The sequence below is a fragment of the Hylobates moloch genome, unplaced genomic scaffold, assembly GCF_009828535.3.
Source record: "Hylobates moloch isolate HMO894 unplaced genomic scaffold, HMol_V3 SCAFFOLD_7, whole genome shotgun sequence".
NCBI lineage: Eukaryota > Metazoa > Chordata > Mammalia > Primates > Hylobatidae > Hylobates > Hylobates moloch.
This window is the reverse complement of record NW_026652282.1, coordinates 79,129,822-79,152,719: the sequence shown is the minus strand read 5'-3', so window position 1 is coordinate 79,152,719 and position 22,898 is coordinate 79,129,822.

The following is a 22,898-nucleotide window of genomic DNA, read 5'->3' as shown; positions in this document are numbered from 1 at the left end:
TTGATGTCACTGTGAGGGTAGACTGAATAGTGCATGCCTTTGGTGAAGGGTGCGTGATGAATGAGCATGTTACAGGAAGGATTTTCTAAAAATAGCCTTAGATTCTCATATTTCTATTTTGCTAAAAATAATCTGTAAAGCTTTCTGATTTTCTAGAGGATTTTTTAAAAAGGATTCTTGGATTTCTACACTAGATGTGACTGGACACTAGAGGCTTCAGGTGGCTGCTGTTTGATCACTGAGCCTTACTTGGTTTTTCCTAATCAGAAGCTCCTGAATAATATAGCTGCATGACTAGGTGGCTGATTTCATCTTAGCATCGGTCAAAGACACCCAGGCTCTGATGCTGTGATGTAATGGGATTTCCAACACTCTTCCTCTCCAAATTTTATCTGAGGCAAATACCGTTGCTATGAAGATTCTCATTCATGTCTATCACCTATTTTTGGTATAATAATTGCCCTCTTGCATGATAATACATTTACCCCACTAAGCAAATCTAATAAGAAACAGCTTTCTAGTAGTATGATTATTTAGTTATATCTTTCTAATCATTACCAGCATAATATCAGACAACTAATGGGAAAATTCTCTCTCTCTCTCTCTCTCTCTCTCTGTGTGTGTGTGTGTGTGTGTGTGTGTGTGTGTGTGTGTGTATGTGTGTGTGGTTTTCTCCCCCAGGCTTGAGAAGACTAAAAGGTTCTTTATATTCTTAAAGTAGATTTGCTACAATAAGAAAACAGTAAGCAGATAACAAAATGAACCATGGGCTGTATTTCTAAAGATATGAAATAAGCTAAAATTTCCACTCTGCTGTGTAGTCTCAATAAACTGTTTCTCTGATAAAATGCCTGCAAAACTGCTCAGGGTTGTTTCTGCTATTCTGCGAGCTAACTGGTTATGTTTTTTTAAAATTGATACTCAGACTCCATTCAGTGTGAACTGATTTGAGTCCTGGATTATGTTGAAACTAAACATGAAATACAGTGCTCTACTTCTAGCAGTACATACTTGCTGGCTTCCTTCTTCATTCACTAAATTTTCTTTTCTTTTTTCCTGCTTTCATCTTTGTTTCTTTTTCTTTTTATTTGACACGTAATAACTGTACACATGTATGGGATACAGAGTGATATTTCGATACGTGTATACAATTATATTGATCAAATAAGGTTAATTAGGATATCTATCACCTCAAACATTGATCATTTCTTTGTGTTGGAAACATTCAAAATCCCTTTTTCTAGCTTTCAAACATATACAATATATAATTGTTAACTATGTTCACTCTACAGTGCTATAGAGCACTAGAAATTATTCCTCTTATATAGCTTTAATTTTGAATTTGTTGATCAACCTCTTCCTATCCCCCCCTCCTGCTGCATTTTCAAAATAGTAATAAATGGTTATAATGACACATAAGACATTTGTGAAAAGCATGTCAAACCAGGGATCAAGAGACTAATTCTCTGACCTTGGCTTTGCCAGTGACTAGATAGATGATTTAACACAAGTCACTTTCCCTCACTGGGCTCCATGTTATCTTTAAAAAATAAGAGATTTGAACTCTTTATTTTCCCATTTTTCTTTAAATGTCTGTGATCTATTGTTTTAAGAGTGCCTCTATCTGCAATAGTATTTATTATAAGGTACTGTTTTTTGACCTCTTTAGAAAAAATATTTTCAATTAATTTGCAGAATTATAGCAGCCAATTTGAAGTCCTCTGTTCTGGAAACCATTCAGTATTGAAATATAATATCTATATCTTCCTTTAACTTGAAACTCTTTAGCAGCCCAGTAATAAATAAGCTGACAGAATTTACTAATACAAATTAAGTTCACTGTTCATATGAATTCATCTTCTTTCCTCCAAAACATTAATGTCCTTCAATAAAGACCATCCATTTTATTTGCCACACTTCTGGAGAGAAGTTTAGAATGTGTTCCAGATATTAATGCTTGTGTTGAGTGAGTCAAAATCAGAGGAATTTATATAAAAATACAGAAGGAAAGCTTTTTAAAAAAGGAAATTCCTAATTTAAAGGAAAGGAGATATGGTGAAGAAGATACTTTATCTCGACACAAAAAGCAAAGCATTCATTTCTCTTTCTCACTTTTGTTTCCAGATTCCTTCAATTAGAGTGCCTCTGAAAGATAGGGTGTATTCCAGCTGGCATTGGGACAACCTAAAGTTTAAACCTTTGGGTGAAAAAGGTAAGACAAGTAAGTGGAAGAGGTTCAATTTATATGGCAGAGTTTTATAGGTTAATTTGTTCATTCATTTATTTATTCATCTGTTCGTCAAATACATTGAGTACACCCATGAGCCAGGTAATATGCTTTGATCTATATAGAGCTCATATGAACGTGTTCTCCTTCTTTTAAAAATTTCTGATATATATCAAGCTGTTAGAGAGAAATAGATAATTAAACAGACATCTTTGTGCTAACCACTAAACTTTATCATTTTTAAATATTTTATTCAGAAATGTTTAAAAAGAAATAAAATATTGGAGTTACGCTTCCTGTTACTATTGCCTTCACTTATTCCCGTGAGGCAATTGACATCCTTCACTTGATATATTTTCATCCATTTTCTACATATGCATATATCTATACCAATTTATAAGATTGATTTGCATGTTTTAAAATCTATATAAATTGCATATAAATAGTATTATTCTAACTGTATCATTCTGCAACCTGATTATTTTTGCTCAAAAATGTTTTTGAGCTTAAATCTATATTGATACAAGTAGCTCTACTTCTTGCATTTTAATTTCTATATACTATTTCATCATTTGAATATTCCACAGTTTGCCTGTTGATATGGTTTGGATCTGTGTCCCCACCAAATCTTATGTCAAACTGTAATCACCAATGTTGGAGGTGGGGACTAGTGGGAGGTGACTGGATCATGGAGGCAGATTTTTCATGAATGGCTTAGCACCATCCCTCTTGGTACTGTCCTCATGATTGTGAGTTTTTGAGAGTTCTGGCTATTTAAAAGTGTGTAGCACCTCCCCCATCACTCTCTCTCTTGCTCCTGCTCCTGCCATGTAAGACATGTCTGCTTTTCCTTCACCTTCTGCCATGACTGTACGTTTCCTGAAGCCTCCCCAGAAGCAGAGAAGATGCCAGCATCATGCTTCCTATACGGCCTGCAGAATCATGAGCCAACTAAGCCTCTTTTCTTTATAAATTACCCGATCTCTGGTATTTCTTTATAGCAATTCAAGAATGGGCTAACACACCTATTCTCTTGCTGATGTATTTTTAGAGTCTGTCTATTTTTTTAGTACTACTAACAGTTTTATGAGAAAAGAAAAAATATTATAGGGATATTAAATAAATTTGTGAAAATTTCTCTTGTTCTGTACCTAGGATTGGCATTGTTGGATCAAAGGGTATATCCACCTTCAGATTAACTAGAGACTGCCAATTTTGTGTACAAGCAATTATTGATATTGCCATCAGTAGAGTATAAGTGTTCCAATTGCTCCACAACTTTTTTGACAAGTGGTAACTTAAAGTTATTTGTCTTACTTGTCTGTTCTCTGAATATTTCACATAAAATAAAGATTCTTATTCCCTTGAATTTTTGATAAAAGTCACCTGTTAAAATCATCAGAGCCTAGTGTCTTTTTTTAAGTAGGTTTTTTTATTACTGATTTAATTTATTTAATGGTTATTGATTTCTTCAAGCTTTCTAATTTTCATCAGTCAGTTTTAGTAATTTATATTTTCTAGGTGATTATTCATTTCATTAAAGGTTTCAAATTTATTGGTATGGTACTATTCATAATATGTTATTATTTAACTCTCTATTTTCTCTGCAGTTATATTTCATTTTTGGTTTCTAATATTGTTTATATATGACCTGTGTCTTTCTTAATTAGTCTTGCTAAACACTTTTATCAGTTTTGGTTTTCTTTTTTATTTCTCTACATTATTTTTTTCTATTCATTTAAATGCTTCTGTGGCTTTTTTTAACCTTTCTGTAATTTTCTTTTTTCTTTTCTTTTCTTCTTCTTTTTTTTTTTTGACATAATCTTGCTCTGTTGCCCAGGCTGGAGTGCAGTGGCATGATCTCAGTTCATTGCAACCTTTGCCTCACAGGTTCAAGCAATTCTCATTCCTCAGCCTGCTAAGTAGCTGGGAATACAGGTGTACACCACCATGCCCAGCTAATTTTTGTATTTTTAGTAGAGACGGGGGTTTAGCCATGTTGGCCAGGCTGGTCTTAAACTCTTGGCCTCAAGTTATCTTCTTGCCTCAGCCTCCCAAAGTGCTGGGATTACAGGTGTGAGCCACAGCACCTGGCCCCCTTTCTGTAATTTTCTATAGGGTTATTCCCTTATTTGTATAGCTTATTTTTTAAACATCATTATTGATTTTAATACATGCAGTTACTGCTATAAATATGCCCCAAATGCCCTTTTAGCTGCATCCCACAAGTTTTGACAAACAGTACTTCCATTAGTAAGTTCTAAATATTTTATATTTCTCACTTTATAATGACTAGAACAATTTTATTCACATTATTCCTTCATGGCCTTGACTCCTGGAAACCAATGTTGGATTTCAGACTCGAAATCTTGAAGTCCTATGCCTAAAGCTTTGCTCACTTCATTGCATTCCAGTTCTGTTTCTGGTGCATAAATATGTTTATCTTCTATTTGATGCTAACTATATTTTTCTGATTTTGTCTTATTTTTCTATTGACACCATATTTTCATGAATCCACTGCACCATCATTACTGGAAGACTCTTTTACTCACTTTAGCTTTACAGATTGCTTGCATATCTCATTCTTTATTAGGATGAGCAATTAAAAAACAGGGAATCAGTGTCTATACTTAGACTGTACAGCATGCTGATTAAAAGACAGGGGAGCACTGAGCCAATTATATAGATAGTTGTTGTAAACATTGACAAATATAAGAATGAATGTGGAGGATGAAAAAGAAACAATCCTTTACTTTGTCGATGTGGTTAGGAGTTCCATGTCCCCAGTTCCCAACTGAATGTAATTTAAATCAATTCAGACTGAGGTAAAACTTCATCTATTCACAAGAGGTGAGCTCTCTTAGACATTACAGTAATCGCCTGTGGAGAGATTGTTCTAATCTACAAATAAGGACACACTCATGCAACTGCAGTTCAAAAGTAGATATATATGAGGTATGACTGAAACGTAGGCTTCCATTTTTCCCTTGTTTATTTGCTTTATTCCCTTTGAAAAAATAGGGGACTTGCTTATTTTAAAATGCCCTTTCCTTTAGAATGACCTGCTGAGTATTTGTAGAACAAACTTGACACAGTGTTTTGGAAATACACAGTAAATTTTCTGGGAGGAAATTGAATCACTAGTAAAAGAAATGAATTCTGTGATCAAAAATTGGTCCTCTTTATGTTTATGGCCTCATTCCCATATCTTTCTCCTTCCTCATTTCTCCCTTTCTTCACCCTTTAATTTGTTGTCCTTGTTGCTTAGTGACTGTGGTTGGATTAGGGGAGATAGAAATAAACAAAAATTTTGTTGGCAAGAGCTTCTCATTTTAAAAAAGCAGCATGTTTGGCAGGCAGAAGATTGGAACTTTTGGCCTTGATGAAAAATTATATGTCATGCTTTCAAAAATAATAAAAAGAAAAAAGTTGTAATGTTTGGCATTACAGAGAACAAGCCATATTTAACTAGTTTTGAAACAGAAAGTATTTGATAAGGATAAAACCTTTTTATTTATTCTATACTTCTTTTTTATTCTCAACATGATGTTCTGTGATTATGATAGTTAATGTTATGTCTCAGTTGGACTGGGCCATGGAGTGCTTAGATATATTGTCAAACATTATTTTGTGTGTGTCTGCGAAGGCATTTTTGGATAAGATTAAAATTTGAATAGGTAGACCGATTAAAACAGATTGTCTTCTCTAATGTGACCAGGCTTCATCCAATCATTTGAGGGCCTGAATAGAACAAAAAGGCTGACCCCCATGCATACACACACACAAACACACACACACACACACACACACACACACACACACACACACACACACACACACACACACACACACACACACACACACACACACACACACACTCAAACACCACTCCTGTTGGTTCTGTATCTCTGGAGAACTCTAACAGAGTTGTTTATTGAAAATATAATTTAATGTTAAAAAACTTGAAATAAAGTTTTTGAAATCTGTTGTAAAATAAATGAAAAGTCCAGGGACAAAGGACATTCAAAAAGGTTTATTCTAGGATATAAGCTGAGGGAAAATTCTCAAGGATCAAAATAAAGTACATATTCTAGGAAGAAGCAATTCCTCTATCTAATTTTTGAGCAGTGTCTTTCTGATATTATCCAAGTAATTTAGAGAAACAGCTATCACTAAATCAACTAAGCATCAGGAATTCTTACTTTTATTTTCACCAGAATGCAAAGTGTTTTAATATAATACCTGTAACTTGGATACTTAATCAAATATCTTTATTTCCCTTTAAGACAGTACTTTTCTTTCTTTTTTTTTCTTTCCAATGTTTATTTTAGGTTCAGGGGTACATGTACAGGTTTGCTATATGGGTAAATTGCCTGTCACAGTGGTTTGATGTACATTATTTCATCACCCAGGTAGTGAGCATACTACCCGATAGGTAGTTTTTCGATCCTCACCCTCCTCCCACCCTCCATCCTCAGGTAGGCCCGAGTGTCTATTGTTCCCTTCTTTGTGTCCATGTGTTCAATGTTTACCTCCTACTTATAAGTGAGAGCAGGTTGTATTTGGTTTTCTGTTACTGCATTCATTTGCTTAGGATAATGGCCTCCAGCTCCATCCATATTGCTGCAAAGGATATGATTTCATTATTTTCTATGGCTGTGTAGTATTCTGTGGCATATATGTACCACATTTTCTTTATTCAGTCCACTGCTGATGGGCATCTGAGTTGAATTCATGTCTTTGCTATTATGAATAGTGCTGTGATGAACACATATTTGCATGTGTCTTTGTGGTAGAATGATTTATATTCCTGTAATGGGATTGCTGAGTGGGATGATAGTTCTAAGTTCTTTAAGAAATCACCAAACTGCTTTCCATGGTAGCTGAACTAATTTGCATTCCCACCAGCAGTGTACAAGTGTTCTCTTTTATTTGCAACCTTGCCAGCATCTGTGATTTTTTGATGTTTTAGTAATAGCCATTCTGACTGGTGGGAGATGGTATTGCACTGAAGTTTTGATTTGCACTTCTTTAATGATTAGTGATGTTGAACATTTTTTCACATGCTTGTTGTCCACATGTATTTCTTCTTTTGATAAGTGTCTGTTCCTGTCACTTGCTCATATTTTTTTTACCCTCGCCTGAGCGTCAAGTTCCCCATATATGTGGAGTTGTTTTTTTTTTTTTTTTTTTTTTTTTTTTTTTTTTTTTGCTTGTTGATTTAAGTTTCTTATAGATTCTAGATAGTAGAACTTTGTGGGATGCATAGCTTGCAAATATTTTCTCCCATTTTGTAGGTTGTCTGTTCACTCTCTTGATTTTTTTTTTTTTTCTTTTGCTGTGCAGAAGCTCTTTAATTTAGTTAGGTCCTACTTGTCAATTTTTATTTTTGTTGTAATTGCTTTTAGTCTTGGTCATGAAATCATTGCCAGGGCCTATGTCCAGAATGGTATTTCCTAGGTTATCTTCTAGAGTTTTTATAGTCTTACGTTTTACTTTAAATCTTAATCTATCTTGAGTTGATTTTTAAATATGATGAAAGGAAGGGGTCCGGTTTCAATGTTCTGCATTATGGCTAACTGGTTATCCCAGCACCATTTATTGAATAGGGAGTCCTTTCACCATCGTTTGTTTTCATCAACTTTGTTGAAGATCACATGGTAGTAAGTGTGCAGTTTTATTTCATCAAATTGGTCAAATTGGCCGTTTTAACAATATTGATTCTTCCTATTCATGAGCATAGAATGTTAGTAGGTGTGCAGCTTTATTTCTGAGTTCTCTATTCTTTTGCATTGGTCTATGTGCTGTTTTTGTACCAGTACTATGCTGTTTTGGTTACTGTGGCCTTGTAGCATAGCTTGAAGTTGGGTATGTGATGCCTTCAGCTTTGTTCTTTTAGCTTAGGGTAGCTTTGGCTATGCAGTCTCTTTTTTGATTCCATATTAATTTTACAATAATTTTTTTCTAATTCTGTGAAAAATGTTGTTGGTACTTTAATAGGAATAGCATTGAATCTGTAAATTGCTTTGGGCAGTATGGCCATATTAAAAATATTGATTCTTCCTTTTCATGAGCACTGAATGTTATTTTGTTTGTATCATCTCTGGTTTCTTTCAGCAGTGTTTTGTAAATTTTGTAACGATCTTTTACCTTACTTGTGAGCTGTATTTCTCAGTAATTTATTCTTTTTGTGACTATTGTGAATATGGTAGCATTCCTGATTTAGCTGTCAGCTTGGGTGTTATTGCTGTATAGAAATGCTGCTGATTTTTGTACATCGATTTTGTATCCTGAAGGATACAAAGAGAGGAAAAGAGGAAGTCAAACGATTTCTCTTCCTGTGAAGAGAGACATTTTAAGTCTTCTAAAAAAAAGAAGTTCCTTCTTATTGTTGGACTTACCTTATAGATCATTACACTAATTTATACACCTTGTAGTAGTTTATGCGAGCATTCATTCAGCCCTTGTCAATATTGAGTGCAGTAAGTTAAAAAATTATTGACCAATTTGATGAATGTAAAATAATTTCTTATTTTAATTTGCCTGTTATTGATTTATAGAAATTATGAATCTGTTAGTCTATGTTTATTGGTCTTTACATATATTCTGCTTTAATTTGCCTTTTATTAGTTTCTAGAAATTATAAATCTGTTAGTCTATGTTTATTGGTCTTTACATATATTCTGTGAATTGATTTTTAAAATAACTTTATTGAAATATAATTTACATGCCATAAAATTAACATGTTTAAAGAGTACAATTCAATGGCTTGTTGATATATCTATCACATTATTATCTTAAAAATTAAGCTGAAGTACATGTAACATAAAATTTACCATTTTAACTATTTTAAGTGCTAAATTAAATTACATTAATTACATTCATATGTTACACCACCAGCACCACTATAATATCCAGCATCTGTTTGCAAATATTTTTCATCACCCAAATGGAAACTCTGAACATTAAGCAATAATATTCCATTCTCCCCCACCTCACTTCCCCACAGCCACTAGTAACCTCTAATCTATTTTCTGTCTTTGTGGATTTTCCTATCTTAAGTATCTCATATATTTTGAATTATACAATATTTGTTCTTTTTTGTATTGCTTATATCACTTAGCATAACATTTTCAAGTTTCATTCACGTTATAGCATGTATCAGAATTTCATTCATTTTTAAGGCTGAATAATATTCCATCATTTGTATATACCACACTTTCCTTATCCATTCAACTGTTGATGGACATTTGTTTGTTTCCACCTTTTGGGTATTGTGAGTAATCCTAAATCCCTGCTTTCAGAACTTTTGGGTGTATACCTTAGAGTAGAATTGCTGGATTACATGGTAATTCTATGCTTAGCTTTTTGAGGAACCAAAATCTTTTTTACAGCTGCTACATCATTTACATTCCCACCAGCAATAAATGAGTGTTCAAATTTCTCCTCCTCCTCACCAACACTTGTTTTTTTCTGTTTTTTGGTAATAGCCATCTTAATGGTTATGAAGTCGTATCTGATTGTGGTTTTGATTTTTCATTTCCCTAATAACTAACAATGTTGAGTATCTTTTTATGTGTTTATTGGCCATTTGTGTATTTTCTTTGGAGAAATGTCTATTCAAATGTTTTGCCCATTTATGAATTGGGTTGTTCATTTTTGTTGTTGTTGAGTTGTAGGAGTTTTTACAAAGTATGTATTTTGGATATTAATATTTTTAGGATATGTGATTGTTTTAGTTGTTTCTCCCATTCTGTGTGTTGTCTTTTCATTTTCTTGACAGTGTCTTTTGATTAATAAAAGGCTTTAATTTTGATAAAGTCCCATTTATTTTTTCTTTTATTGAACATGCTTTTGATGTCATGTCCAAGAAATCATTGCCAGATCCAATTTCATGAAAATGTTCCCTAAGTTTTCTTCTAAAGATTTTATAGTTGTAGCTCTTAAAATTGAATTTCTGGTCCATTTTGAGTTAATATTTGTATATGATGTAAAATAAGGGTTTAACTTCATTCTTTCGCATGTGAATATACAATTTTCCCAGTACTATTTTGTGAAAAGACTGTACTTTCTCTATTGAGTGATCTTGGCACCTTTGTTGAAGATCAATATTTGAGTTTATTTTTGAGTTCTCTATTCTAGTCCATCAGTCTATATGTCTTATAACAGTACCACTCTATTTTGATTATGGCAGCTTTGGAATAAGTTTTAAAATATGGAACTGAGAGTCTTTCCAACTTGTTCTTTTCCAGGATACTTTTGGCTATTTAGGGTCCCTTGAAATTCTACATGAATTTTAGTATTGGTTTTTCTATTTCTTCAAAAAAGTGTTGTTAAGATTTTAATAGGAATTATGTTGACTCTGTGGATCACTTTGGGTATTACCATCATCTCAATATTACATCTTCTAATCCATCAACATGAGTTGTCTTTCTATTTATTTAGATCTTCTTTAAGTACTTCAGGTAATATTTTGTAGTTTTTAGTGAACTATTCTACCTCTTTGGTTAAATTAATTTCTAAATATTTTATTCCTTTTGATTTTATCTTAAATTATATTTAAAATTTATTTTTCCAGATTGTTCATTGTTAGTGTAAGAAATGCAGCTGATATTTGCATTTTTATTTTGTATCTTGTAATTTTGCTGATTTTGTTTCTTAACTCTGAAAGATATTTTGGTGTGGAATTTTTAGGGTTTTCTACATATAAGATCATGTTATCTACAAATAGAGATGATTTTACATTTTCTTTTACAATATGGATGTCTTTTAATTTTTTTCTTGCCTAAATTCTAGCTAGAACTTCTTGTACTATGTTGAATAGAAGTGGCAAAAGTGGGCAACTTTTTCTTGTTCCTGATATTAGAGGAAAATCTTTCAGTCTTTCACCATTTAGCATGAAGATAACGGTGGGTTTTTCATATAGTCTTTAATTGTGTTAAGGAAGTTTCCTTCTATTCCTAGTTTTTTGAGTATTTTGTCATGAATATGTGTTGGATTTTGTCAAGTGCTTTTTCTGCATCAGTTGAGATAGTTAGGCAGTTATTTTCTTTCATTCTCTTAATGTTGTATTATAAAGTATTTTCCTGTTTTCTGTTTGCTGTTTAATTTTGTTGCTATTAATGTACTTTTTTCTTTTTTTTTAAAGATGGGGTCTTGCTTTGTTGCCCAGGATGGAATGCAGTGGCCTGATCACAGCTTCCTGCAGTGTCAAACTCCTGGGCTCAAGTGATCCTCACATGTCAGTCTTCCAAGAAGCTGGGACTACAGGCATACACTACAACATCTGGTGAATTTGTATTTTATTATTTTTAGAGATAGGGTCTCACTGTGTTTCCCAGGCTAGTCTTGAACTTCTGGCAGCAAGTGACCTCCTGTCTTAGTCTCCTGAGTAGCTGAGATTATAGGCCTGAACCACCACATCCAAATTAATGTACATTTTATTTATGTTTTGAAATATATTTTTTTGGTTTGAAAATTAGAAAGTCCTTCTCCTTTTCAAGATCAATTATATAACTACCTATGTACCTATCTTTTCTTCTAAATGTTATAGTTTCAATTTTGTATTTCATTTTTTAAACCATGTGGAATTATTTTGATGTAAGTATCCAACTTGATATCTTTACACACTGTAAGAAAAAGTTCCCAGCATTTTTTGTTTATAACTCTCACTTTACGTATTGGTTTTGAATAACAACTTTTATCATAAATTTGGTTGATATTTTAGTGTCTTATTCTGGCCTATCATACTGTTTTAATGATATTCTTGCCAATTTTTTCACCTAACTATGTTTTAAAGCTATACATGTGGCAGACTGGTATATTTCAAATCTTTAGTCTCTCCCCAATAATAAGATTTTTTATTCACATCTTTTGCCATGAACTTTGCAGTGCCCTCTTCCCACTTAAATCTAGGCTGGCCATGTGATTTGCTTTGGCCAACATGATTTTACAAAATGTGGTGCAAACAGAGATTTGAAAAGCGCTTCCAGAATTGGGCTTACTCTCTTTCAGTTCAGCAATTGCCATAAGAAAAACATGCTTAGGGTACCCTACTAGACCCAGGAGGAGGATGAAAGACATATAGAGAAGAGCTATCTTAGCCAAGCCACCCCAGCTAGGCTTAGCCTAGGTTTTGACTCTTAGTCAACCCACAAATGTTTAAGAAATCCCAGTCAATATTCACAAAGTAAAATAGCCTTAGACTAGTCTAGATTAGATAAACACTAACTGACTCACAGAAATGTGAGCTAAATAAATGCCACTAAGATTTTTATGGTTGCTTACTCTTCAGGAATAAGTAACCAGTACAATAACACAGTTTAATATATGACAGGATGTCAACTCGTTTTGTATATTTATATTTGCAAAAGTATTTTGTAGCTATTCTTGGCCATTAATTCTGATTTGCTTAATTATGTAATTATTTGTGTATATTTCTTATCTTTTTCACCTTGATCCAGTCTAACAATAAAAGATCTTTGAAAGCAGACACTAATTTATTCATCTTTAGTAGTATCTGTCACAATATGTAGCTCAGGGCTTTTTTGCTCATAGTGATACTCAATACCTAGTCACTGTTCAATTAAATTGAGTAACTTCAAAACAAATTCTGGTAGCATAGTCAGAATCCCACCATTCCCATTTACTTCATTACCTATAATGAAATTTACAATGTCTGGTATTATATAGCCGTAGCCTTTATTTTTTTTAAGATAGGTTTTATTTTATTCTGTAATCTCTTATCTATTGTAGCAATGGTTATTGTAATTTATTTCAAATAGCATATGATACCTTGGGTTCTGATAGTATTCATAATATAGGAGCCACATAATCAGTTTTTATATGTCTTTGTTTTTCAATTTTACTTTAGCTTACTCTCTTTCCAGCTTACTCTGAAATCTTCCTTAATTTTCTTATTTTTATTACAAGAAAAGGAAGTAGTATTTGAATATATATGAAGCTGTTTGAAGTAGGTGGACAATACTGATTCACCCAATTAAGTAGTGTTTGCAGATTTTTCTGGGGGGAGTTTGTGACCTTATGTGTAACACTTTTGAATAATTGCAAAGTAGATTCATTATACATAACTTAAGAATTTGAAGTCAAAATTACCTGGCTTTTGATTTTGCTTTTAAAAAAAGGAGGGAGGGAGAATATCAGGGCCTAGTGAATATATCACCAACATAATACTGATTAATTTTCTTGAGTAGGAATGTATTTTTTTATTTTACTATCAGGATTTGCTGGAATCATCTTCCCGTCAATATTTATCCCACTGGAGATCTTATTAATGGTATTTTATCTTTCGGCTGCACCTTTTACTCTTTCCATCTGTTTGTGGGGCATTTTAATAGCCCCTACAGATCTCCATTACAACTAAATGTTTTCTGAGGCAGCCTATGATAGATGGGTCTGCTACTGTGTTTAATTATTTCCATTAAATATTATACTAAAACTGAATTATGATGAAATTAAATAAAAGAATAATGTATTACGTTGGTTTTCACTTAGAAAACCTCACTAATTTATGTTTTCATTTAATAAAACTAACCTCTTGGCTCGGCATGTTGGCTCACGCCTATAATCCCAGCACTTTGGGAGGCCGAGGCGGGCGGATCATGAGGTCAAGAGATTGAGACCATTTTGGCCAACATGGTGAAACACTGTCTCTACTAAAAATACAAAAACTAGCTGGATGTGGTGGCGCGTGCCTGTGGTCCCAGCTACTTGGGAGGCTGAGGCAGGAGAATCGCTTGAACCCGGGAGGCAGAGGTTACAGTGAGCCGAGATTGCGCCACTGTACTCCAGCCTGGCAACGGAGCAAGACTCCGTCTCAAAATAAAATAAAAACGACAAAATACCCCAAAAAACTAACCTCTTAAATCATTTGTCCAAAGTTTAAGGAACATGTTTCCCCAAAAGAAATGGAGTTAGAAAAGGGTCAGTAAATTGTTAAAGTGATGACAGAACTTTGAGACATTCTAGTCTTGTGCTTTAGGATGTGTGAGAAGCATATATAACTTCCCTAATTTTCATTCAGTCAAGCTTTTCTCATGACCTTGTGCAGGTCATATGACCTCGTTCAACTCACGTATCTATGAGCATCAGCTTTTTAAAGTTTTCATTTTCCAAATTGATTATCTTACTCTGTACATGGTAAAAGGAGGTAGCTACACTACTTTAATAATAATTCCCCTGAGATATTTATAGTACAATTATCATAAAAGTATATATTAAGATAGAGTCAATATGCCACTCTTCTGTCTCTTGAGCCATATAAATAGCTGCTTCTGTGTAATGGATATAAACGGCCTCTCCACATTACCTCCATCTGACTGGTGTATGTGATGAAACAATGGTGTCTGTATCACAGTATCTATCATATAAATAAGCACTCAATAGATGCTTATTGTGTTGAATTTTCATTTACAGAAAAATAATTCTCTGATCAGACAATTATATGGCTGATTAACATATGAGCATTGACAATAATATTTTCAGAATTGATACTAAAATTATCTCAAATAAAAAGCATGTATCTACTATTTGTTATTCATATAAAGTGGTCTACTGAAGAAAAGACATCTCTAGGTAGAAAAGATCTTACAGTGTTTCCATCTTGAGCTGAAAAGATAATCTGTGAAGACAGTCATGAACAGGTAAATTCAGCAATGAAGCAATTATTGAAATAGTTGAAGGACAATTCTGTTGCTAAGGCACCTATACATTTTGACCATGGCATTAATTTAAAAGATAACATGATTCTCATTTGTTTTTCTCCAAAATGGTTGCCATATTGACAGCACAAGCAATTGCGATTTTCTTTGTCTCCTTTAACCTGCCCACATGCCTACCCATATCCTCCAACTATTAACATTTTTTTCTCTTTCCGTCCTTAATTCAGAATAATATACCCTACCTACTTTTAAGATTTACTACAAAAGGGTAAATAATCTGACATGCAGGCCAGGTTCTGATGTTCTGATGGAAATTAATGAGTCAAGAGCACGCCAAGAAGAGACACTATTCAAAAACCTAGAACCAGGGAATGCAGAAGTAGAGTTATAATCCGAAAGAAAAGGTAACAAGTCAAATCGAGGGACAGAATAAGCAATGTTAACCACGTATGTCAGAACAGAGAGAAACTTTACTTAATGAGCCCTTTCTCCATGTCCCCATACCCTTAGGCTTTTTTCTCCTTTCATGAATATTGAGGATGAGTGACCCCACACCTAAGTTGATAGTTCAATAAAAAACAGAAGTGGTACTCTATAAGAGTCTACAATGGTATATTGGATGTCTGGCATCAGATGACAATTCTGGAGACTTGGAGGCTAGTACAGAGACCAATAGAGTGCAAAAATTATCTAATCTAATTTTTGCTTATTAAGCTGCTTGGTACCTCTTCTTACTTAGTCTAACAAATTGTATAGGAAGAGTGTGCCATATAGAAGTTTTTCAATGGTGGAGAAACTTTAGGTTGTTTTTCTATATTTGGACAGCTAATCTGTGCAAAACTTGGTAATTTATAAAGAAAAGAGGTTTAATTTGCTCATGGTTTCACAGGCTATATAGGAAGCATGACCACTTCTGGGGAGGCCTCAGGAAACTTTCAACCATGGCGGAAGGCGAAGGGGAAGCAGGCACATCTTACATAGCTGGAACAGGAGGAAGAGAGAGAGGGGGAGGAGTGCTACACACTTTTAAACAAGTAGATCTCTTGAGAACTCTCTCATTATCATGAGAACAGCACCCAGTAGGATGGTGTTAAACCATTAGAAACCACCTCATGACCCAATCATCTACCATCAGGCTCCTCTTCCAACATTGGGGATTATAATTTGACATGATATTTGGGTGAGGACACAAATCCAAGCCATATCAGACTGCATATGGGGTTCTCCATAATGACATGACTAGAACCCACCTTTGTGAAAAATTACTTTCAACTGGTCATGAAGACAATGCTGCTGAGAGATCCTCATCAGAGTGAATGCATTAGCCACACAAGAACAATGTTGTACAGGTTTCCTGGAAAAGTGCTCTAAAAATAGAAAACAGCATATTCTGAGAATGATATTGTTGCATTCAGTGTAATCTTCAGAAAAATAAAAGACATGAGGGAAAAGAAGGAACAAAAGGAAAAATTAATAATGAGAAGACCACTTTTTATATTATTGCCTGTGATAAAGATGATTCCTACTTTAGTTTATTCATTTAGGTGTAAAATTTTTGAGACGTTATCTTTTTACTTTCAACAAGTGGATCTTAGTTTTTTTTTTTTCTTGCACATGGGCTTATCCAGTGTAGAGATATATCTATGTGATAGCAAATTATGTGCATAAAAAGTTAAAATTCTGGCCCATTTAGCCATAGTGTTTGGTCCATGGAACACCACATTTATCTATCTGACAGTACCAGGGAAATGCTTCACTGCCTTCCACACCCTTTTCCTCCTGACCTTCTAGGCTGCTTGCACATTGGAGTACCAGTTGCCCATGTTGATATCACTTCAACTGCCCACCTTAGCAAAAGAGCAAGTGAACGAGGCTCTTAATTATAACTCTTGAGGTCTCTCTGTTTAGTCTGTGCCTCTTCAAAACTCTCTACAAGTCACTTGGGGCAGCGAGGAAAGTAAATTACCTTCATTATGTTATCTCTAGATCTAGCTGTGTCAGGATTTTGCTAATTTAAATGAATGAGAACATTTGAGAAAGACGAATATGTGGGCAAGGATGGAGCAAAGACGAGGGGAATTCAACTGGTAGGAGAACCCCCATTTGTGTAGGTCATGTAGACAGACAGAGTTAGACCATCCAGGGTTTTAATCTGGGATCTACATGTTACTAGTTGCATAATCTTGAGCAGTGACTTAACCTGAGTCCCATCTGTGTAAAATGAGGATAATATTATGTAACTCACAGGATGCTGTAACAAAGAAATGAGAAACGTGGTATATAGTGAGCATTAAAAGGGCACCTTAGCTTATCTTAGAACACAGAATCTGTATGGCATGAAAGATGCTGGTGCAGGTAAGCAGTTATCTTCATGGTTATTGGGTGCTTTGACAGGCTAAATTGAATAAGTCATGGGAGTGAGCAGGCCTTGACAGTGGAAGAAACAGCCCAAGCAAAGATACAATGATATAATGAAAAGGAGTCACTTGAACCAGGAAAAAAAAATAGAGTTACAAATAATTTCTGTTTCATGCAGGCAAATCACAAGAAAAAGAAAGAGGCTCTTTTAAAATCAGTTTTTAGACATTACTTTTTATGTTTACCATTTCTATTGCCAGAAGCCTGGTTAAGTTGGAAGTACAATCAGTTTTCTCAGGAAATAGTGTGGGCGTTAATTAGAGTGGTGTGAAGCTAGTGGGTCTCATGTTTCAGTGAAGTCAATGGAAACTTTAGTTACTGCAACTTTGAGAGCATTCCTCAAAACATGAAGTTAGCAAATTTTTGCACATATCTTAAATAAGGAAGCTTATTGGCTGCAGAGGCAGCTATTAACAGGATTACTGTTAACAACGCTTTCAGAAGTGGGGGAGGAGTCAGGGAATAGAAACACTTAAAGTCTACCTCTGCTTACCCCAAAGGATGAGGAGAAGGAATATATGACATATTTTACTGTTTGAATGTACCTGTGCAGTGTTAGTCTAGTCTTTTATTACAGGTTGAGCATCTCTAATCCAACAATCCAAAATCCAAAATGTTCCATATCCAACAGTTTTTGAATACCAACATGATGTCACAAGTGGAAAATTCCACACCTGACCTCGTGTGATGGGTGCACAAAATTAATTAAAATATTGTATAGAATTACCTTCAGTTTATATGTATAGGGTGAGTATAAAACATAAATAAATTTTGTGTTTAGGCTTGGGCCCCATCCCTAAGATATCTCATTACGTATATACGAATATCCCCATATTTGAAAATAAATTGAAATCTGAAACACTTCTGGTCCCAAGCATTTTGGATAAGAGATACCATATCTGTACATCCTAAGATGCATATTTAATGTTTTAAAGGCCCTCTGGAATGTATTGCTGTCCATGAGCATAGATAGAGGAAACTTAAAATGATGTACTTTACAATAACACAATTATACTCCCCAAAAGCTCCCTGCTGGTGCTTGCAATAATGATTAATCACTCTTCTGATGTGGAAATTTGATGGTACCCTTAAAGATGCTAATAGCTCTGGGAGGGATAATGTATTAAGTAATGAAGTGTTATTAATCCTTAAGTGAGAATTAATTGATCAGATCTTTTCCAACAAAAAAACCTATTGGAAAGAGATTTTCCGAGAAAGAATACAGGACATTATCTGGTGGGAATGAGTTTGATTAGCTGGAGAATGGTAAAGGGCATTCAGCATAAAGATATATGGAGATACCTGGATGATGGTACAAAGATATCTGTGAATAAAAACAAACAAACAAACAAACAAACAAACACTGAAAGAATAGGAATAAAGAGCCTAGGGGAAATTTTAGCAAGTGATTGCTATGTGCCAAGCATTGGGTCAGACACAATCGCATTTATTTTTTAGTACTGAAATTAGGCTTCACTTACTTCACAATTTTGCCTTGGGCCAGCTATGTATATAGTTCTAGCTATTATTTTCAGAGTTTGTTTACTCGTATCTGTAAGTCTTAATTCAAATTCTATTCATAGTTCTTGTCTTTGACTTTTCGACTATGAGTAAAAAATAAGACCACATTTTCTAATGAGCAGCAGTAGCTTTCCTTTAGGAAATGGATTAGAAAATATTTGATCAGTTATACCCTGATGAAAGAGAAGCATTTCACTGTAATTTTTTTCTGGCTATTTTAAAAAAGGTCTTTTTCAAACCCTTCAAATCCTCCTGCCTTATCTGCAAAGGGATGAAGATAATTATGGGTGTTACATTGCAGCCTAGGCATACATTTTAGTGAAAATTCAGGTTTGATAATGAGTGCTTACAGCAGAAATACTAATCCTACTCTTTCAACCTATGTTTGTGTGTTTGGTGTTAGAGAAACAAGAAAGGAATAATATTTGATTTTGTAAAATGAACAAATGGCAGATCCTATTGTGGGTATAGGCTTCTTTTAATCTTAGTACTTTAATGATCAACACTGCACTCAGAACAAGTGATTTTCATTTTATTTTCTTCTTTTTCTGGAGCATAACACCCCAGTAAATAAACATATATAAAGAGAATGATTTAGTCTTATATGCAAGAGAGTGGGATTTTAGCCAAAGAATTTCAGCCTTCTGGGCTATGTTTTCTCACCTGTGCCTTTTCTATGAATTGTGATGCTAGTATACTATGAATTCACGTATCCACAAGTCTCTTGATTAATTAGGATCTGCATATATGAGTTTATAGAAAATTTATAGAGAAAACACAGTAAAGTGTGCACTTAACAAGACCTGTTAGCTATGCATACTTGTAAGTAAACTATACTCATACTCATACCTCAGTACTTAACTATGACATCAGTTTGACACTTGAAAGATAATAATTCTGTGCCTTTAGCAGCAAAAGAACATTTTGTTGTTCTTCAGTGAATAGGGGGCTGGGGGAGTAAATACGTTGGTGCCAAGAATTGTATATGCCACCAAATTCGTTTCAACCAAGTATGACTATGTTTGTCGTGCATAGCACCATTTGGAAATGATTTTAAACATTTATTTTCAAATCAATCAGGTTAATGAACTTGGTGAATCATGGTTAGTTTGGAATTTATAATTTTAATTGGAACTCATAGTTGAAGTGGTACTTTTGTGTAATTAAAATCTCCATTAGCTCGACAAATAGAACATTGCAAACAGGCAAATCATGAGGTGAAAAGAAAGAGGAAGGAAGGAAATGAAGGAAAAAGGAAAGCTTCCTAGTATGGTGGAATAGTTGTCATCTTTGAAGTACATGCTTGGAGAAAAAAGCAAAAGACCCCCAAAGGGATAAAAATATGTAATCCTGATAAAAATGCTTATTGGGTATTTTATGTATAAACAATCACTTACTATCATGTGCTAGTATGCTAGAATTTGGGGAAATGATGTTTTTGAGGCCAAAATATATAGGAAAGTAATGATCATCAGGAGACAACTTTGATCCTAACCCTGTAGAAACACTCACTATCACCTTTACTTTTGTCATGAAATATTGACAGAGACAAGAATCCAAGACTTTGACACAAGCATCTACTCTTGAGCTTGTAAAGGTAACAAATTGCCATTAGTTTTCTCTACTGCATAGAATCTCCGTGGGAGACAGTGAGTTGTGAAGCTGCTTGTTGCACAGCTGAACCTGGGGGCTCCTGAAAGTGAACTTGCCAAAACAAAAGCACCAACATGAAAACTTAACGATGACTATAATCAAAAGTGAATAAGCCTACTTTTCTTTATGCAGATTCTAATATAATTTAACTTAATCAGTTTATATTAAAAGATATTTTCCTTAAAAGACTATTTGAGAGAAGAAAGACAATAATAGGAGATGAATGTATGTTACTGAATTTTGCCAGAAGGTAATTTCTGTTCAGAGATAAAAATTTCTAATTTGGAGATTAATGGAGGTTCTATACTAGGTTTTGCTCTGTCACCCAGGCTGGAGTGCAGGGGTGCAATCATGACTCACTGCAACCTCAACTTCCTGGGTTCAAGGGAACATTCTGCCTCAGCCTCCTGAGTAGCTGGGACTAGGGGTGAGCACCACCACCACACCTGGCTAATTTTTGTATTTTTTTGTAGAAATGCGGTTTGCCCAGTCTGGTCTCGAACTCCTGGTTTCAAGCCATCCTCCACCTCAGCCTCCCAAAGTGCTGGGATTAAGGCAGGAGCTGCTACTCCCAGCCTACACTATTTTCTAATGGTATAATTTATATTTCTTCACTCTCAAAGATGGCATATTATTTATAACAAAATAAAAGGTTTTTTTGAGAACATGAAAGTGCTTTATGCTTTATAACAATATTAAGTAAAATGGAAGAATCCACCCCTTGTCAGAAAAATATGGAATTTGTTTATTGTTTCTACTTGAAGGAAAAAAATGTTTTCATAAGCATGGGAGAAATGGAAATTTATACAGCATAAAAGATGTGTCTTTTTCCCAATCTTTTTAAACGATATTAGAGCAAAGATGGGCATATAATCATAATTAAATTTCAACTTGATTATTTATTTTTGTGAGGACTTATCTTTGGGAGAGACATATTTAGAGAAATGAGGAAGGAGGTGAACTATACCTAGCAAGTTAGATGCCCAGAATCAAACCTGGTGATCAATGTCATGACAGCCAGATACTGTCCAACCCACCTAATTATAAAATATGCTGAGAGTAGTATTAGATGATGTTGTTTATATACAAAATTCTGTGTGATAGGCATAATAATTTTACATGCATTTGAGAATGCTTTCCTAAAATGATGGCGATATGCACATTATATGTATATATGTGTGTGTGTGTGTGTGTGTGTGTGTATGTCACATTTCAGAAAGATCTAAAGTCACTGAACTATAACAAAATCTTATCTCTAGTTAATAACTATTTTTAGTATTAATTTGGTGGAAGTGTGTTTCTGACAAGTTATAGCATATCTATTTGGATGGCTCCCAAATCTATATTTCCAGCCTATACCTCTCCACAGAATTTCTGTTATGTATACTCCACTGTCTACTGGGTGTTTCCAACTGCATACCTAAGCTTGTTTTCCCTTTGCTAGTTCCACTGCGATAGAGATATAAACTTTTACATTCATTTCAAAATCACTTCCTACTGATTCTACCTCCTTAGCATTTTTAATATATGGCGCCTCCTCCATACACTCACTGCTACAACTTTAGTTCAGTCTTTACTCATCTCTTTCAGCTTTTCTTATCTCCAGTCTTGCCTTCCTGAAAATCATTCTGTCCATAACACTGCCTGAGTTATCTTTTATGGAATGTATATCTGATCATATATCTCCCCTAACTAAAGTACTTCAATGGGACTTTTAGGTAAACACATGTGTTTATCCAAGCCACTTCTTGAAGCTCATAAGAGTATGACAATACAAGCAACCAAAAAGGTATAAAACCACAAGGACAAAGAGAATGGGAGAGGAAACCCAGAAGACAAGACATATCTACACATTTTAGAAGATAGAAAGTAAATGGATGTATAGTAATTTATGCAACAAAGGAGGAACAGATAAAACTTAAATATCTGCAGAGGGAGAAGTAAATTCCTATAACACAATAGAAAGGCTTAGGAAGGCTTATGTTTAGAAACTGAAGGGACTAAGAAACTCTGAAGGCAGATTTTACTGGTTTGGGGTAAATAGAAACAAGAAGATTGGTTGAAAGTCTGGATATGTAGTAAGACCCCAAAACCCTTTACAAAACCCATTTCTCTTCTTTTAGGCCACAGTCATGGAGTAGAAAAATATATATTTTTCAAAGGTTTTTTGATACCATAAAAACAAATGACACATAGATATATTCGTATAATTTCATTACAATGTGCACAAAAGTTATAATCATTTAATAGCCTGGGCAACTGTGATTATCTACCACTGTTCTCTTATAAGCTTTTTCTGTGCCTTTCAGGCAACACAGTGTGCAAAAAGTAGATTTTCAATAAAAAATAATTGACCTTCAATGAACAATGTGTGCAAATTGTCTTTTTTTTTTTTTTTT